General features: G+C 37.2%; 1 protein-coding gene across 5 annotated transcripts in view; it reads left to right on the top strand.

The window, feature by feature from the left end:
- The window catches only part of LOC124163718 (calcitonin gene-related peptide type 1 receptor-like), a 510,985-nt gene that overhangs the window by 156,865 nt on the left and 333,593 nt on the right, over positions 1–20,527 (top strand). For all 5 annotated transcript variants that reach the window (XM_046540792.1, XM_046540791.1, XM_046540787.1 and 2 more), the window contains exon 3: positions 13,281–13,345. The gene's annotated coding sequence lies outside the window, so the exon portion shown is untranslated. The remainder of the gene's footprint in view (positions 1–13,280; positions 13,346–20,527) is intronic.

Raw genomic sequence — 20,527 nt, 5'->3', positions numbered from 1 at the left:
GTACTATTATTTTTATTTCCTTAAGCAATTCATAACATTGACCCTTATTAATGACATCATGCAGAAATAGCAGGTCGTTTATGGTTCTTCTATTTTGCAGGGTATGGAGACCAAATACTCTTAACAAATCACTATAACAGACATAATTCTCGAAAAGCGGATACACATGATATAATACAAAATATAGAAATCTTAAAAATCTCTTTTGAACTTGCTCTAGCAGTACAATATGTTTCTTTAAATAGGGATTCCAAATAACTGACCCATATTCCAACTTACTTCTTACATAAGAGTAATACAATGTCTTAAGTACCATCTCAGAGTCAAAATATTTTGACATACGGTGTATAAAGCCCAAAAGTTTACATGCAGTTATGCTAATATTCAATATATGTGTGGTGAAATACATTTTGCTATCAAAGGTGACCCCTAGATCCTTCCATTCGTTAGTCCTATTCAATTTGGATTCTTCCATATGGTAATTGCATTTGATTACATTTTTTCTCCGTGAAAAAGATAAAACAATACACTTATCAACATTAAAAAATAAACCATTTTCATGAGACCAGGTGACCAGACTGTTTAAATCTGACTGTATCTGGAGACAATGTTGTAAGTTGTTCACCCTTCTATATATTTTAACATCATCTGCAAACATTAGACATCTTGAATGATGGATACATTGTGGCAAGTCATTAACAAATATCAAAAACAGAAGTGGACCCAGGTTCGAGCCTTGAGGCACACCAGACACAACAGAGTACTTGTCAGACACCACGTTTCGATGCACTACGTATTGTTTTCTTTCATTTAGAAATGAACTCAAAAGAGTTAACAAAGAGCCTGCAATGCCAATACTTTTCAGTTTGCTTAGCAATATGTTATGTTGTACAGTATCAAAGGCTTTTTTAAAGTCTAGGTAGACTGCATCCACCTGAGAACCGCTATCCATGGAATTCATAACATAATCAGTTAAGATAGCTAGGTTGGTCGTTACTGACCTATTAGCTATAAATATCTATTTGGTCTCGTTTTGTTTTCTTTGCCTAATTTCTGTACCTACCCTTGTTTAAAAAAAAAATCACTTGTGCCCCTTGAATTCTTACCCCCTCATACGTATGGGAAAGTCTGGGAATTTGACATCAGGCATTTCGTTACAACCCCGAATGATAATAACCTCGACCCTCAGTTTTTCAATTTTTCTCATTTTTTCTTCCTTTCTCTCTCAAATTTACCTTCCGCCTCCCAACTTTCTCTTGCGCGTAAATTTTATTATTTATTCCGGAGACTCTTTTCATCCAATCTTCCTTCCCTCACACACTCACGCTGGTTTGTTTTCTCCGGCTCAGTTTTTGTTTCGGAGAGGGGCGCTTTCCTAGCTTATTGTCATGCGCCCGCGTGCCATTCCCCCTTTCTTTTCCAACCCTACCACCTGCTTCTCACTTTTTTCTCAGCTTTCTTTCTCATCCGAGGACCTTTTTTTTCTCTCTCTTTCGGGACGCTGGGGATTTACCCCTTGTCTTCTACCTCCTTCCTTATTTGCTCTGGCTGTAAGCGAGGAATGCGGCTAGGAATTTTCTTGTGTTTTGGTAAACAGATGAGCCTATATATTCTCTCATTCTCTCCTTTGCGACGTCAAATTTCGTGTTGAGTTTCGATGATTAAATTCTAAGGCTGCGGATTAGTTAAGATTTTATTCGTACATTTTCGATATATAAAACAAGATTTCATTGTGAAGCGAGGGTTGGTCGTGTCTGTAGTTGTTTTCAAGGGGTTGTCAACCCCTAGCAGACCTCATACAACCAAAACGGATGGTTTGGTCTTATATTATTTTTTAATGAACCCTGACTGTCATACATGCTTTTGTAAATTGATGATTCCAATTATATTTTTCGAATTTGCCTTAATTATTAAATATTATGGTGTTATATTTCCGGAGCTGAAATTTATGACTTGTCTGTGCATATTGCATTAGAAATACAATTTTTACTCAATGCATTGCTATCATAATATACAAGATTATTTCACATCAGATAGATGGGACGCTGAAGGATGTTTGAGTCGCGTAAATGGGACTACAGCTTTCATGTTTGGTTTTAATGCCTCCAAGTTGAGGGTTGTTAGCCGTCCGTTTGGGACTGAACAATGGGATAGAACGAATAATGCCTTTTTTCGGGATCTTTACCCTGAAAGGGAAAGTCGCCGGTTAAGGTCTCAGATCCGAAATATTTTCGAAATCGCGTAGCATGAAAGACTGCCTCCCGAGCCCTTAAGTTTTAATTTTACAAATATTGGGATTATGATTTTGGAGACAAACACCTAAGAAGAATAAGTAATAACTGAAACTAAGCCTACATGGCAAATAAGGAATGATAGTTATAAAATTCGGCATAAAATTTTGGGAGTGAAAAGTGTATTTTTTTTTAAATTTACGGAGTTAGAAGTGTATTTATGGAACTATACGGCTTTGGGATGGATGAGAATTGTCAACACATTTCGAGTGTGGGCAGCCCGGATACCACTCAAATTGCTTGGCTGCGAATTATCTTTCACGTCTTATATAGGCAATAGGCATCGTTGAAAACAGAGATCACTTGTATTTCGACGCAAAGGTCGAGTTGATAACATTGCACTGATACGTTGTCGAGAAAGGGTGGTTAGTGTAATCCATGAGAAATGCTGTTCTCTCTTTGAATTTCTACGATTGCAATCCGTTTGGTAGCTGTGGTTTCTTATTTCTAAGGCGATTTTAGAAGTAACTATGGTCCTAGCCTATGTGAGCGCTAAAATTGCGCTTGTAATTTTTATGTGCGCTGAAATGAAACATTACGCTGCATGAAGGAATGGTTCACCTTGATCACTATTTAATCGATCTGGAGTTAGCGGATACTGGTAAATCATTCTCTCTTTTGCGGTATTTCACATTTAATGCAAGTGAAGTTTTCTCGGGTTTCGCACCGGGACAGGTCCTCCATTTCTCCTTCCAACGTTTCGACGGACAACTCTCCCATCGTCATCAGGGATTGAGGAATCCAATACCAAATCCTCAATTCAATTCAATTTTTAAAAATTGAATTGAGGATTTGGAAAAAAACATCAATAATATCAACAGAGCCTGTGGTAATAATTTAAGCCATATATGGGACCACCTCTTAAAAAATGAGGGGACTGGTAGCCAATCAGGGGACGCTGAACCGCCCTCACCCACAGAATTCTGTATATATACCCCGAGGCTTTGAGGATTTGGTATTGGATTCCTGAATCCCTGATGACGATGGGCGAGTTGTCTGTCGAAACGTTGGATGGAGAAATGGAGGACCTGACCCGTTGCGAAACCCGATTAAACTTCACTGCAATTGTTCGCCGGGAAAACACCAAAAATTATTTCACATTTATTGCTTCCTATTAAAGATAACCTCGTTCTAAACATCTCGTCTTGGTAAATTATGGGGAATTTGAGCTTGACAATACCCTCTGGCAGTTCATAGCAGCTGAAATAAGCTTGAAGTACATTTGGATCATTATTAGTTAAGTACAGCGCAACTTTCCACAAATACTGTGACCAATTGTGTATCTCAAATCTAAAATTTTAATACTTCAGTGGTATGCTAGGAAAACATTTCTTTTACCAGCATTGGAAAAAATGAATTTCTGCTTAGGATTCCGGGCAATTTTGATGATAGCAATAATGATTACAATTTTTCGGGTACTCCAGCCCTGTTCCTCTGTAGTGAGTGACGACAATTTCGAAAGCCAACCTGATTTCATCTTCAGGTCGAAGGTGAGAAGCTCGTTATTTCGCTGACTTCTCACCATCGATCTGCAGATGAAAGCAGGATAGCTTTCCAAACTGTCGTCAATCGCAACAGACGAACACGGCTATAGTACCCGGAAAACAGAGCTCATCAGGAAAATAAAATAATCGGCAAACAGAAAAGAACCAGCCACCATCAAAATGAACTGCGCTCTTAGAAAAAAATTAATTTTAGTTTTTCACGTCGATTTTGAAATGTTTATTATTTTCAATAGCTTTTGAAGATATTTAAATAGAAGCTGGTAGCACTTTCCCATAATATTCTAATACGTTTCGGCTCAATTAGCCATCCTCTGGTGCAAGACCCTTCGTAACGCGTCGTTCGCATTATAATATTGTTGAATAGTGCTACCATCTTTTATTAAAATATGAAAAACTTCCACCATATAACGCCTGAAACTGCTGAACTTAGCCTTTGAAGAATCTAAGCTTTTCCCGGTGAATAACTTGAATTAACTGCTTTCGGGATTCCAACCGCGAAGAACTTCGTGATGTTGGCCTTCGTTTCGTTAGGAGACTTTCCCTACATCTTCAGGGCTCATGTAGCCGACATCAGTTCAGTTCAACAATGCTTATTTCCACGAGACAATAAAATATACAAAGTTAACACAGCAACAATGCAACAATATCATATCATCTCGTGGAGCTGCTTAGGCATTCGCCTCTTCAGCATTGCTGGGATGGAACACTGGTTCGGGAGTGGTATTGGCCCGGCATTCACCCTATGGACGGCGGGAAACCTGTAAAACCACCGTCAGGCCACCACGGCACGATAAACTATGAAATATCAACATGCCAAAGATAAACTACGTTGATATAATCTATTTTTCCGGTATATATGCTCTCCTCCTTCACCTATGTGGTCAGTGATTGGTGCGCTTTGGGATGGATTTTCCCGCATTTCTTTCACTTTGAGCCCGACCATAAAAAGGGAAAACTCGCACCAATCACGAACCAACTAGGTGAAGGAGGAGGGTATATTGCATGGTATATTACATATTGTAAGGGTAGGGTATTGATATAGAGGGTATATTATATTTGCCCACTAGAGGGTACGACTTTATGGAATTCAATTAAATTCGCAAATATAGTTAATAAAGATAGACAATTGAGGAAAAATAGTGACATCTTCATCATTAGCCCTGAGGATGTTGGGATTGCTCCCGAAGAAACGTCAGCCAACCACCACATTGGCCCTTACCAAGTTGGAAACCAGAAAAGAATTCATTTGATAGTTTTTGTTTACTTTGTTTAAGATCGTGCAGTCTTGGAGTAAGCCTTGTCAAATGGTTTACCTTGAACATGGTTGCACAGAAGACCTGGGAGTATTTAAGAATGGAACGGAAAAAGTATTTAGATGCCCCCGGCTGTGAATGGCCCCTGAGAATGGAATGGAAAGAGAGCACGCGAAGTCTTAAAGAAGGTGGAGAAAGGAAATGTCCTGGGACTGGAGGGAGACGTTGCGAGACGGGAAGAGAAGCGTTGCTATGGATACGAGGCCCTAGAGTGTGTGAGACGGAGAAGAGGCTACGAAAATGGAAACGTATTTAAAGGATGAAGATTCGTGGAAGCGTTAAGGCAGAAGAAAGGAAAAAAGAGAGGTCTTAGACGAAGGATATTGCAGAGAGGAGGAACGCAAGAAAAGGACTTGGATATTTGACGTGGAAGGAGTGAGAAAAACGGCCGAAGATAGTAGTGCAAAGGGAAAAAAACGGGACAATGTGTGACCACTGGAGAAGTGACGTCAGGGTAGAGCGAATCATTCCGAATCCAACATGGTCCTTTCGTAAAATCTTCTTTTTTACCTCTCTTCCTAAGATTCGGTTTGTAAAAAAAGTGTGATCAGTGATGTAAGAGATTTCTTCGCAAACCTGGGTAGGTACGTGCCTGCTTGAGACCATTGGGGAAATGTATTCCCCAGGCAGTTCAGCTAGGTGGGTGAGCGTTATATATTGCACATTGATTTATTTCTTTGACTTACTTCTATCGAATTTCTTCTTAAACTCAGTACCTTATCTTGCCCAATAGAAAGTACGAACTTTCATTTTATTGAAATTCGCTTATACAGGTTATAAAGATTAAAAATTGAGGTTCTGGACTTGATCCATACCTTAATTTTTTCACTCATAATTAATTTCGTGCTTCACGATAGTAAAACTGATAAAAAACGACCGATAATAGAAAAGTGCAAAGGAAAAAAGGGGTACTGTGTGACCACTCAGGAAGTTACGTCAGTGTGAAGCGAATTAGTCCGAATCCAGTCCTTATCCTTCCTAAAATCTTCTTCCTACACTTTTTTTAAGATTCGGATTGTAAAAAAAGTGTGATCAGTGACGTAAGAGATGTCTTCGCAAACCTGAGTGAGCTGGCCTTGCTTCTACCCCATTCTTTCCAAATCCCAAAACCTTATCTTGCCACTAGTGAGTACGACTTTATGCAGTTCTATTCATTTAAATTTGCTTAGCTAATGTGGTATATAGTTAATGTGCTTATATAGGTAATTTGCGCCTTTGCTCTTTCAATGGGCTACACTGATACTACTTGATTTTAATTTTATGATTATAAGCATACCATTGAGGAATCGGTGATTTATTACACTGGACGACTTCTGCTGTGAGCGTGTATTCTTCACATTTTTATGCAATATTAGGCATTCAATATGAAGAGTATATGCAAGAATGAGTATTTAATATAAATTTAATGAAAGAGATTTTCTTGACCATAATGCAATTGACATCATCAATGCTGGCTGAAATTTTGAAGGCGTAAGACGTAGGATGCTTTGTTTTGATTAGTACTATTCTCCGTATGAAACTGTGATATGGAATTTAGCATATTTTTCAGTGACAATAAAAGTCTGAGAAAATGAGGAACAAGGTTCGAAAAATGATTAGAAAATATGAAAAATGTGAATTGCATTCATTAAATTACGTCTTTATATTATCAATCTCAAGTCCCTACAAACAGGAGGCACCTGAAAGTACCAAACCATTCCTCATCTAATAAATATTGAGCGAAAACATCAACATACGCTGACATATCACCCTCATTGGGCACTCTTCTAGCTCACGAAGGATAGTTTAAAAAATTGGTGCATTTACGTAACGGAGGTTGCATTCGGTATAACAGCGGAAGCTACTCAAGTACGGAAAAATTTGCGCCGCGGAGATAAAAGATCAGCGATAGTACGAGAATGCCCCGGAAAAAGCCGTAAAAAGGTTGAGCGGAGCAGCGGCGCCTGCTAAAGCCAAAACCGTGTTCTACGTGACGCGTCTCACCGCTGTATCCTTCCAATGCTTTAGCTAGTCAATAGGTCAACGTCGAGATCTTTCGAGCCTAATATTCCATGAAAGGTTGTTGCAACGATCGGAGAAATGGTAGCAATACCACCTGTCATCATTCGTTATTTAGCTAGCAGAAAATTTTGGGTGGATAAATATTTGCTTTTGGGTTAACTTGGGTTTTGGGACTCGTTTAAGTGGACCAAAATGAGTCACGTGGGTGAGAACGTGGGTTCAACTCCCGTCTAAGTGAAATTTTCCCTAGTTTAGGGCTTGGTTATTCGTACATTTCGAAACAAATTTAATGGAGGTCTTTTCATATCTAATTTAGATAGTATAAAGGTATCCAAGCTGATTAATCTTAGCTGCAGGAAGGGGAAACCTCACTGCCTAAGCCATTTCAAAATTATTTTTCTCATCTTCAATTATCCTGTAATTATTATTTTTTGTCCACCAAAATGAGTCAAAGCGACACTACCCCGAAAAAATATCGATTTAATCACCGCGGAAGCCACCGTTTCAATACTATGACTGAGTTATTTAAAAAATTTGGTTGATAACGGTGAGACCCGATGAAAATTGTATTTGAACGTCAAATATGATTTACAGAATGCTAGTAGAAGTCAATAAACTAAAGAAATTTCGTCAAGCACTTCCACAAATAAGCGTATATAATTTCTCGCTAGAAAAGTGGCATTTAATTATGGAGAAAAATAATGCATCAAATCATTCCTTTAATAACAAGGTGTGCTTAGACAATACTGCTGGAAAATATTAGGTATGGACTATTCAATGAGCCCTTAAGTGACCGTTAATCAATCGCTTTACTGATAAGCCAATCTTTGATGGAACGGGAGCTAATTAATAAATGTAATCAAATAATAAAATGAGTTTGGCTCAAATTAGGTGAATGATCCGCAGAGGAATAACTACGCAGATACGCACGAACGATATGGTTCAGTTACAACGTTTTCCACACCTCCGTATACGTTCAGTGATGAATAATCTTCCGATTTTGTCCACACAGCCTGTGAGAATAGAAAGAGGAAAGCTACTACTTAAACACCATTCTCTCTTTATGATAAGGAAAAGCGATGACTGGTTGAATTCTTTGACTTCAATGTTTTACAACGCCGCGAAATTTTTGACCACATTTAATTCCCGTGTCAATCATTAAATTTCGGAAAAAATGGATGTATACAGCTGGGACTAATTAATCCTGGAAACTTGCTGTGGAATTCAGTGTGTCAAGGTTTGAGGAGAAAAAAAGTGGAATTTAAAATATATTTGTAATTAGAATCATCCTTCTCATGATGTGAACAGAAGTTAGAGAATCACTTGTGTTTTAATATTGGTTTGATGTTCCCTAGTAGATGTTTTGAAATGCCTATCCACCTTATAGCTGGGGAATAGATCGCAGAACAGGGGACTTTCGCTGATTAAGTGAATTTGATAACATTGATAAATTTCGATGTAAATCAAGGAATGTGATGTTGTAGTTTTGTTAGTACAAGAGAATTTTTGTCTAAAACTGTTGCTTATGTAACACTATTTGTATGAACCTCTAATATAATTTCTTTGAAGCAGCTTCATCATACTTCAATTATCATGCCAGCCTCGGCTGCAGCAGGGCAAAGACCTCTCTTCGGTTCCCCTCTGGGAGATTTCCGTAGCCCGGGGCTTGGTTGTTTGTACATATTGAAACCAATTAAACGCAAAAGAGTTCTTGTCAGATCTAATTTTGATAGTATAAAGGTAGGCAAGATGATTAATTCTAGTTGCAGGCGGAGAAAGCCGCATTGCCCAATCTATTTCAAAATGATGTTTCTCATATTCAATTATGCCGTATTAAAAGGATTGCGGCGTAACTTCCAGTGGTGATCACTGTAAATTTGTACTTTAATCTAGTAATGGATGCATGTCCTGCCTGCTAGGTGTGGATAGAAGAGGCTTTTCCACGTTTTCATGACGGACACCAGTTCTTCAAGGAAAGGAGTTGCGAAAAATTGCTTGGCGGATACCTGGGTGTTACATCTGTGGAGTCACAAAACAGACGATTGCGTCTTCTTATACTGCCCACCGTCGCATCTTCTCCAGAGTTTCATCTTCTAAGCCCCCGCGACGCGAGATAAGTTAGGCAGTGAAATTCTCCTGCTCCAAGGAAGTCCAGTTGCAAGTTTATGCATCGGCGTTAAGAGTTTTAGCGCTCTACGGTAGCTATTGCTACGGTGACACTGCTTCTCAAACTTGCTGACACTTCTTTCACATCAGACAGGATCTATTTTAGCCGTAATGAAAGTAAATTTATTGTTTCTTCGGCTGAAGATAAACGTGGTCTTTAGTATAAAGTGGCAATAAAATCCTGGTTTTATCTTAAATCAATGTTTATAGCAGAAGTTGCACTATGCAAAATGTGATAGTGAGACAAGAATATAGCTTTGTTGCTCATCGTTATTGTATAATATTTGTTCGGTGAATATTATAAAAAATTGGATGGATTATTTAGCGGACAATTAATTTTTAAATTCCCCTATGAATATTTTCTAAGTATCTGCCCTCATCATCGGGTATAGATTTTTTTACGTTTATGCTTACAATGCAAGGGTGGCAATTTGTGGACTCTTGGACAGAACATTTGGCCAGTGATCGAAAGGCTCCGAGTTCAAAACATGGATAACCTTTCTAAACCCTGGCATCAGGTCCACTAAGTGCTAGGTAGCGTGGAAAAAGTAACTGGGCCTCTACCCCGAACGAGTGAAATTCTCACGTCTGTGACTCAGTAGGGGGTAAGCTCTATCGTCACTAATCCAAACTAACCTTCGAGTTAATTGGCTGAGTCATATTGGTTCATTTTCCAATGTGTTTCTTATGTTTTGTAAACGTATCCGTTCCAAAACCCGCTTTTTTCATAAAATATTCATTAAATAAATATAGAGGCTAATTTTCCAGCTTTAGGGCCTGTAAAGAGTCATCATCTCTAATGACTGCAAGAGTTAATGGCACTGAGTTAATGGCCTCGGTTAAGTACTCAATTTTGCAAAACGTTGGCGGAAGGAATTATTACTTTTATTATGCAAAGCTAAACTCCAGATAATCTGAAATTGATTGTGATCTAGAATACGCGGACGCTTGTGATGGTCGGTTCTCTATTCCATCGAAGCCAGTAGAGTACTTCACAGTGCCATTGACTCTTGCAGTTATTAAAGATTATGACTCTTTATAGACCCTTAAGCTGGAAAATTACCCTCTACATTTCTTTAGCAAATGTTTTATGAAAAAATGCAGGGTATTATAATTACTTACTAGAAAATAGTACCTTTATCGAAAATACTTTTACTAAAAATACTATTTTATACAATAATACTTTTTACTGCCTTATAGTTGTTTACTCAGTTTTATTCAATTGTTTGTTGTTTTAAACTACTTAGTTTAATGGACCAAGCCTTCTTTTCTTACCATGCATTCAGGCTGTGTCAGTCTTTACTCTTGTGATGGTTTATCATTTGTGATTATATCTGTTACTAATTAGAGTAATGGAATTGAATTAAATTGATCATTAAATTGAAGATTTAATATTATAAGTGAAGAGTATGGTATATAATAGGAAATTTTTAAATATTCATTGTATCCTTTTTAGATGATACCACTCTGAAACCATTAGAAAAAATTTAATTTTTTTTTACCTTAAGTATGCCGTCCCGTTATCCGTGCGACATTATACCGTTCTCTATTTCTGACAGTTTTCACTGTAGGTAATTTATTTAGCATTTTTTAAAGGGTAAGTTTGCGATATATGAATCTCATCAGGTAGCCTACAGCAATCTCACATGGCCTCTTTCATTTAATGTCTCAGCCTACCTAGATTGCGATACTTTGGTAGTAGGAATTAATTTTTTACTTCCTGCCAACCAAAGCTCCAGATAACCTGCGATTGATTGTAATCTGGAATGTACGAACGCGTGTGATAGTCGCTCCTCTAGGAGTAAACCGCGCTATCGTTGATAATTCACGATGTCACGTTGTAAAGCATCGATTTTCAAAGCGCGGAGCATTTATCGCGCGGTGCGTTTTTGCCCAATCCTCTTTGACCCACTCAATGATTGAGTGCGCGCTCCGTTTGCAAAGACATGAGACGAAATGGAGAGCACTGGATGCGTTCCTTTTTTTTCACCGTCACCGTTGTTTCATGAATGATTGATAGGGCATCGGACTCCCGTGCATCCACTTTCCGTGCTTGGAAAAAAGCATGCCGTCCCGTTAGCCCCGTGACATTATCCCTTTTTCTATTTCTAACAGCTTTCATCGTAATACGATGGCGTTTATCAAAGGTATATTCCATTCCCCAATAAATAATCCCCATGACGCTAACCCACGCCACCTTCCCTAAGTACGTTCCCTTTCCTCTCCCCCCCCCTCCTACGCGAAGTGCAACAATGTAGCGCTCTACAGACATCTCCTCTCCACCCCTTTCCCCTCCCCACCCCTTCCACTCTTTGCTCCCCCCTTTTTGGTATATAACCCACAGCAACGCTACTTGTACTGCTAGTCCTATGAATATGATACAGTGTATCGAAACTAGTCAGGAAAATAAAGTTCCAAATTGTAGAAACAGCAAAGTTTTTCATTCACAAATCAGTAAGATGGATTTCTACAACGTGAAGGCCTCTACTATTCAGTGCATATATTCCATTAATTGAGTTTTTTCTTTCCTTTCACCTCTATGTATAATATTGATTCAATATCTTGGGGTATTGGTCTTGAAGAATTTAAATTCAAATTTTGGCCAAAAAATTCCATATATTTATACACCTTCATCGCTTCTTTAGCAATGAAATGAATTTGTTTGCAAGAAATGTTAAAATAATGGTTTTTGAATGTTTTGTCTTATATATTCTGTACAAACGAATCCAATTATTTGCAAAAATGCTGATGAATGTGTTTTTGGATGTATATAAAAAATTGGAAAAAGTTGCATTTTATTTCCTGAAGACCTATACTTCAAGATACTAATCAACGTCATTCAAAGACAAATAGGGACTTTTTTTTTAATTTTTGCCATTTACTGGATGAATAATCTGGTAACTTTCTTCACCATTTTAATTTTATTCTCGATTTCAATGCTATTCGCCATTATCATCGATGATGATGCTCTAATATTGTTCTGAGATTTACTTTTACAAGAGCAAAGGATTCAAAAAGTTTATTTTTCACACTGGCATTTTGAGACTACTCAAAAAGTAATAATGCAGCAGTAATAATGAAGTTTTTTTCTTATCATCCAAGAGTCTGTGAAGTTAATTCTCCATAATAGGATTGGAATCCATTCAAGCCCATTTTTTTCTTATTGTAGAAGGTTATTTAAACCGCAATATACCATTTGAGCATTATATCCCTTACAGTTACATCCTATTTTCCAGCTAGGAAGAAGTGAAAAAATATTTCACTCTAAAATTTTACTTTCTGAAGTAAATACCAATCATATTTTCTATCCTATTTCATGGCTAAAGAGTATATCAAACATAGCAATCTTTTAGTATAAGTCAGTAGATACATAGAACTATTATACTTATATAAAATATATACTATCTCCTGCGTGTGAAAACTCTTCTCGGGATACCGCGCGGGTAAGATTATATGCGAGCGCCGCGCGGTATCCCGGGAAGAGTTTTTACATGTTGTTCGCCGGAAAAGTGTTAATTCTTACATATTTCCTGCGTATTATATGCTATTATTTTAGGCTGCCTTTCTCTGCAAGTTAAATTATTTACAGTGACCCGTTTATAGGAAGAACTTACCATGAGACGGATGATATCGCTATTTTAACATTTATGAAATGTAATTCGAGGATTGATGAAATACTTCTTTAAAATTTTCACAGTTTTTTTTATATTTCTCCGTTGAATAATTTTCTCGTATTCAGTGGCTATTATTGTAGTCCATTTAGTAAAAGCGTAGGTTTCCGCGGCGATGGTTTGATCTCTGCATTTCTCCAGGGTTTTCTTCCGCGTCAGATTGTTGGTTGACAACAGTTTCGCTGGCTATCCTGCCAGCGAAACTGTTGTCAACCAACAATCTGACGCGGAAGAAAACCCTGGAGAAGTGCAGAGATCAATCCATTTAGTAAATTTTACTTTTGAAAAGTCGAATGGCCTTTGGATAATATTGCATTTTTTATTTGTTTGCAGGAAATACTGCACCGGATTCTTGGTTGGAGACGTTTTGAGAATCTGGTTTAACACAAGAGAAAGAGGTAAGGTAAACATTTTTACTCTATAAGCTTAGTGTTCTTGTTATTTGTTTGTTAGGTGCTGATTGTTACCCTTGAAAATGATTTAAATTTATATGCAATCTTTCCGGCATTTCCGTTATTCTTAAAGCTTCCTTTTGGAGAAATAATTTTAAACAGTTTCTGTGAGGTAAACGTATCTTTTTTCTAAAAGCAGATAATTTTATTTGGGTAAAATTAGACTCGATTATGTATTCAACTTCAGACGATATCGGTTTTACGTCGTGAAAAAGTTTAAGGGAAGATGATGTTCTCTTGTCGAGATTAATTCATAGAGAGTAATACGCTGCAGTCATAAAATTGTGGCTGGCTCAATTTAATAAAGAGTTCGATAAACAACTATCTCAGTCAACTCATAAGGCGGTTCTGATATATCCTGACTGCTGAAGAAGCAGAAGTATTTCCCCGCCAATGCAGGAGGGACAGGTTTTTGTTGAGACTTTTGCCCCCAGAAAAATGGAGCTCGGCTCGAAGTTACACAGTGTATCAGGGCCCTTTCAGGTGGCACGTCGGTGTGTAGTGGATCTACCAAGAAGCTGTTTATTTATATCCACTGGAATTATATCGTGGCTAGCTGAGTGCTATTTTTTGTTTGAAGTTCCCTCTCCCCCTTCCAATGTAGAACTTTTATAGGATTGAACCGTCTGTTCTGAAGCAGTAAAATATGGTTATATAGCTAAAGAATTTATTTGAACCAATTAGACGCCGAATGACCTTTTTACATGCCCATCTTAAAGCCATATTTAGGCTGCTAATGATCCATAATGCATAAATTGCAGCCTTGGATGTAGGTGATGCATTAAATATTATTTTCAGCACCATTGCCTTTTCACTATCGCTAAGCTTCAAGCTTGGTCTACTCTTTAATGTAGTCTCAATCGGCACCGTTCACCATTTATATTTAAGAAAGTAACTTAGCACTGAGAAACAACGTTAATGAACTCTCACTTAACTTACAGGCTCAAAATTTCAAAAAGTAGTGTAAAAATAATTACTTTACCCCCATAATCTTCAAATTCTAAAAATGCTTAGAAAAAATAGGCACATTTTCCTTGGCTTCCAGGAAAATTTTCAGGATGTTCATTTTTCTTCCCTTTTTTTTACTAAAATGTGCCACTCATCCTACGCCTATCTTACCACCGTTAAAAAAAGCAACGGCACCGTAAAAAAACTTACACGTTAAAAAGCAACGGCATTGGTGGACATCCTTGAGTCACTCCTCGGCTTATGTTTCCCCACCCATATTCTCGATCTACTACCCTCACTTGCGCAGTATGGACCATGTAAAGATTATGCATGAGGCGTCCATTCCTCCAATTTACGCCTATTGTCTTACAATTTTCCACCAACTTTTCTCAGTTCACTCTATTGAAGGCTTTTTAGAAATCCACGAAGCAGACTTAGCAATATATTCTAGGTTCTCTTTAAAGGCTCACACGGGATATAGTCCCTGCCCATTGTTTTCAGCCTTCATTTCACGAAGGTCCAATATTTATAAGATTCCAGGTTTAATATTATGCATAATTTCCTTGTCAATGTTCAATATTTCCGGCCTCTTATTACAAAATGAAAAATAAATGTACATATGATAAGGTAAGCTGATATGGGAGCAAAGAGGGTAGCTTCGACAATCCAATCTTTGGAACTCTGCCCTATGATTTCGAGAAAAATAACAGAAAATGTGCAGCTATCACAGAAACACCTGATATTTGGATCAAATGAGAATTAATAAGACTTAAAGCTGAGTAGTTAAGCTTCTCGTTAAAGAAAGCGAAATGGTCTTGGTATTCTCCTGTATCACTGTTTCTATGAGGTAAAATTGATTACATTTACCCCTTATTTTCATGCTGAAGAGGAAGATTGGGAAATTTTATTGCCAAACAAGGAGTATTATGGGTCTCTAAGGACGTTACCTGCACTCCGAGCTGGTTACGCAAATTACATTTGCATCCTCATGAACTCCTTTCCTTCAGCTAAGTAGAGCAACCGTTATTGCTTATCCTTAGCTACTTCCACTCTAAAGCCATTGTTCAGTCATTTGTAATATTTTTGATTAAGCTATGGAATTATAAATGTAGTAAAGCCTTTCCTTTTAGCAAGATATTTCCACAATCTTGGAGAGAACAAGGAGCTTTAAAGATCCAAGAGCTAATCGCCAACGAAAATTCTTACGAGAAATATATCTCTCGTAATACATTCCCTAAATTTCTCCATGTTTGAGTAGCTTTGAGATTATCAATAATTCTAGTGCTCCAGTTCAATATTGAATTCTCGTTTCTTCATTCCTTATTGGTAATAGTTTACTTGGAGCTTGAAATCGTTGAATTTGTACAGAATTAGCTGAAAAATATCGTTCAATTATTTTTGTCTTAAGTTCCTTCATAGCGTTAGTACGTTATAATCACTGTGAACCCGATTTTTTACGCAGATTTTACCCTTCAACGCAAATATTTACATCGTATGAATGGTATTTTGAGCAGGTTTCGGTGAAGTGGTCATGGTGCCAGAAAACATATGGGTGATATGACTGGATGATATAGCTGCTGAATAGGGCACTGAGGTTCCTGAATAGGTTACTGAAGTATTAAGCAGTTATTGTGTGCATGAAAAAGAGGATCAAACCGAGCTGAAACAATTAAATCTCTATAATAGCAGGATATCGCAACTGGCTGCGGTCACTAACGAAACTTTGGATTGATCCACTGTTTAATTCACCGGCAGAAAATTACCATTTGATTCACCAGCATAAAGCTGATGGATCAAACGTTGAATTGAATGATTATAGTATACTGGGACTAGACATAGTGATAACTTTACGGAGTCATCCACAAAGCACAACTGAGTGAAATTACACCGAATTACAAAAATCATGCATAGTAATAATAAAAATAATAATATTAACAACAACAATGATGATAATAATAAAATAGTTCATTAAAAGGATACAATGGTAATTGTTTAAATCAATAATACATTTGACAGTTACATTTTCAAACAATAATTTTACATAAGTGTAAAAAATAGCCATTTGTAACATGCAATCAAATAAATAGTCACATACAGTCAGGATACAATGATAATTGTTTAAATGAATAATACATTTGATAGTTATATATTCAAAAAATAGTTTAACGTAAGTGTAAAAAAGTAGTCATTTGTAACATATAATCAAAATATAGTCACCAAATTTAAAATTTAACAATATATAAAAAATTTCTGAGATATGTCCTATTGTCATTTTATAAAATTGTACAGTTAAGTATATCTTTAAATGAAATATGTGAAGTCAATAATTTTTACATTAATAATAATAAATGAATATAGATTATATATTGTAGTAATCAATGATAATAATTTACTCATTTATTCATTTTATAAGTATGTAAATACAAGAATTAATGTTTATACAACAGTTTAAATTTTCAAATGAAAACAAGCATTCTGATAAATAAATAAATACATAAATGATAAATATGGTTATAATAATAATATAAATAATAATAATTAACTATAATCCGTCGATTTCGGACCTAGTGCTTTCTACAAGAGTTCCACAGAGGGGATTTAGGCCTCTGTAGCCTAACAGCTTAAAGCACTTGGCCGGAAATCGAGAGACCCGGGTTTGATTGGCGGTCAAAGACAATGATTTTTCCTCTGTGGAATTGCGCGCGAGTGCATTGTCCTATTTTAACATGCAGAGTCCTAATTGGCACCATTCACTGCATTGCATTAAAGAAATATAGTTACGAGTTCACTATACTTTTATCATTGTCGTTTCTGATGGGGTTCAAGAATATGGAGACCTGAATTGAACGTTTTTCGATCCGTCACCTATTTCATGAGGTATTCGCGGTGATCATCAACGGCCTTAACCTTTTGGCAGGAAAGTTGATTGCGCCATGAGGTGATGTCAAGTGCGTCACTGCTGACAGACTTAGTTGCTCCGTAACCATGTCCATGGATCTTTTTATGTTTGATACTTTTTTAATGAATTGCAGATCTAGGTCTGAGTGAACAACCGCATTATTGCTAGTTAACAACTTTTTGGGCTATGTCACCACGTCCACGTTTGGGTGGCCCTAACGTTTCCCCACCGATGCTGGTCGCTTTATCAAGGGAATCTCCACCTCGATAATACCTAGAGATCTTCGCGTTCTTTACCTACAAGCTTCAACACAAAGTTATAAGTATTATAAAGAAAGAGATTTTCTTCGTGAAGCGACCAGCATCGGTCGGGGAACGTTGGTGCTACCCGAACATTGACGCGGTGACTTAGCCCAAAACATTTTCACTACCAAGATGAATATGCGCCACAGATTCAACGAAGAATAACAACCAAATTATTGCTAATTATTATAGTGCAACACATTTCTGAAGGAAAATGTGTGTGACTTTTTTTACAAGCGATAGAGATAAAGGTGGAAAGGAAGAATTTATACTGAGATTAAGGTTGCACGAGCAGCAGCTCGCGGAATAGAATTTGGAAAGAATTCAGGTCGCCAGTGGTAAGCCTCTACTGGTGTAAAGTCTTTTACCTCAAAAACCGGGGCACGACCAACGTCTCCCCCTCTAGAGCCACGCCGGTAAATTGAGGTCAATTTTATTGTTACGCCAGTCACATTAGAGATTAGGTGATGTATCGGAACCCAGAAATTTCAGCTCAAGTATTTTTGACTGGGTTCTGGGAGTGCCTTAGTAAGTGAATCATAAGTAAAAAAAAATATTCAAATACCTGGAGTCACAGAACTGCGATGTTTTTAATCGATGACCGAGTTTTATGGTTGGCGTGGAGAGCCTTTTAAAATTGCAATTCGTGAGCGATCGCGTCTCCGGAGGATAATATCACGCATGCGAAATCCTCATTAGTAGAGGCCAACAATTGCTTCGCCACGTGTAGCCGAGCTTTTGCGAAGTTTGGAGGGGTTGGTAAATTGATCTGCGGCAAACTCGTCAACTCTCTGCTTTCCTCTAAGAAAAGACCAACTCCACGTGTTCTACCGCCAGCGGCGCGGCGCTTCGCGAAATGCATAATTGATATTTCTTGAGAAAGTATTACGATGTGTGGAAGTATGCCTTTTTAAAAGCCACGGAAACGGGAAAAATTAAGTTATATTTTTTTTCTCTGGGATTAGCTGGGTAGGGCAGTGGCAATACAGCGGACGCCGTGCCGGAGTGAGCGTACGATGTCTTAGACAGTGTATTTAAAAAACGGTGACAGACAGCAGCTAATTGAAATTGGAAACGAATTACAAACACAAAGTCTCGGACGGATAAGAGAATTCCATGTCAAGATAATGGAAATGATTGTGAAATACATAAAATTACTCCGGTAAAAGGCAATACCACGATGAAAAATCATGGAAAGCAAAAATATGGAGTTGGTATTTGAAGGAAGTACTCGAACGAGACTATTATTGTGAGCCAAATTTGTTGAAAGGGACTCCTATAAATGAGTACCAAAAGAAGCATACGAATGATGATTGATGAATCTTCGTAATTCTGTGAAATATGGTACGGATACATGGTGTTATTTGTTGCATAAGTCATTCCATACGTAAGTACCTAGGAGAGGTGACAGAAGTGCGATGCTTATAACGCAAATTATGTAGTAGTCTTATGATAAATACCTTAAAAACACCATTGCATATCTCGTGTTTCTTTCCAAAAGCTTATCGTATATATTGACTGATTTATTGCTAGCTAAGGCAGAAAGAAGAAACACCTAGTAATAATTTGCCTCATTAGCTGATATTGATTCAATTAAGCTTTTTTAATGGAAGGGAGTAAATATTTGTTTTTAATGGCAGTTATCACTATAGAATATATGAAATATGACATATATAATAGACATAAGGGAAATATAGGGAGGACGAGGAAGCCGGGAATCCTTTGCAATACAAAATTACAAAAGATGGATATATTTTTTGTGTGCAAGGTGATTTAAGCTCTGCAAATATGTTCCAACCGTTGTTGGATTCTGAAACGTTGCCACAAATATAGTTTAGAAAGGACTGAGTAAAGTGCCTGTGTAGTTGTGCAATAAAGACATTTTTCACACAAAAATATACCTGTAATTGTTTAATTTTATCATACTTTCAACCTTTCTTGCGCTGTGTTGCCGGTTTCTCGTACTTGCCGTAAAACACATACACATTCCCTTGAAGCGATCTTTTGTGCCATTTCAAGGTCTCTCATGAGGAAAACGTACTGATTTGCATCCCATAATATTTAACACAGTTGTATTTCTATTATCTGCATCAAACTTGAATATACTTCTGAAATGGATACAGTTGTTCGTGAGATCTACTGAGTTAAATAATAAAAAAAATAAATTAAATATATCGGTTCATCGTGTGAAAAATATTTAAGAAAGCAGCTGCAAATCCTTATAACGAAAAAAATAGTGGGAGTAGTGAGTGATATGTGCTGAAGTTTATTAGAATATTTCAATTTTGCAAAAAATTTGGAATCAATTGCTATGAAATGGATCTCATTTTTTTGCTTGATATCAAGGTGAATGAGGTGAAAACTTCTGGCGTGTATTTTATGAACCATTACATTGTTTTATACAGCGTGTGGAAATATAAAGAAAGCTGAAAATGTTTAGAATTAAAACATTGAGCGGAGCTATGATGTTATTTGTAGTCCACGTAAATCTCCGAAGTTCTATTTTTAATTCTGAGAGAAGTCAACGCGCGCATGAAAATGTACGCTTTTCATCTAAATTTCCGTATATATCCTCCCATTTTTCGTTTTCATTTTTCGAAAGGGATTCGGAAGGTGCAGATACATCATTAAACCGCGTGAATAAGCGTCGTTACATTAGGATTCCTACCGTGAAAATCTTCGTGGTGCATCCGTACAGCCTCTGCTCGGAAACACCGTAGATGTGCTTCCATTGCCCTATTTTTTTACGTGTGTAACACTCCATAAATTGCTGTTTCTCTATCTTCCTAGCTACGAAAGCCATTGCCGGAGTTTATTTTATCTCCGACGGTGTTTTTGTTCGGGAAAGAGAGTGCTAATTTGTTCCGAAGGTAGAGTAAATGTAGAAACTATTGCTCTCGATTGGTGGATTTAATTCCTTTACGAGAAAGCCTTTGTGTACGCTTAATATACTGTCGTGTATGTACTCTAGTGTAATAT

This window comes from Ischnura elegans, chromosome 8 (assembly GCF_921293095.1).
Source record: "Ischnura elegans chromosome 8, ioIscEleg1.1, whole genome shotgun sequence".
Taxonomy (NCBI): domain Eukaryota; kingdom Metazoa; phylum Arthropoda; class Insecta; order Odonata; family Coenagrionidae; genus Ischnura; species Ischnura elegans.
The sequence above is the reverse complement of the archived record's forward strand: the minus strand, read 5'-3'. Positions and strand labels throughout refer to the sequence as shown.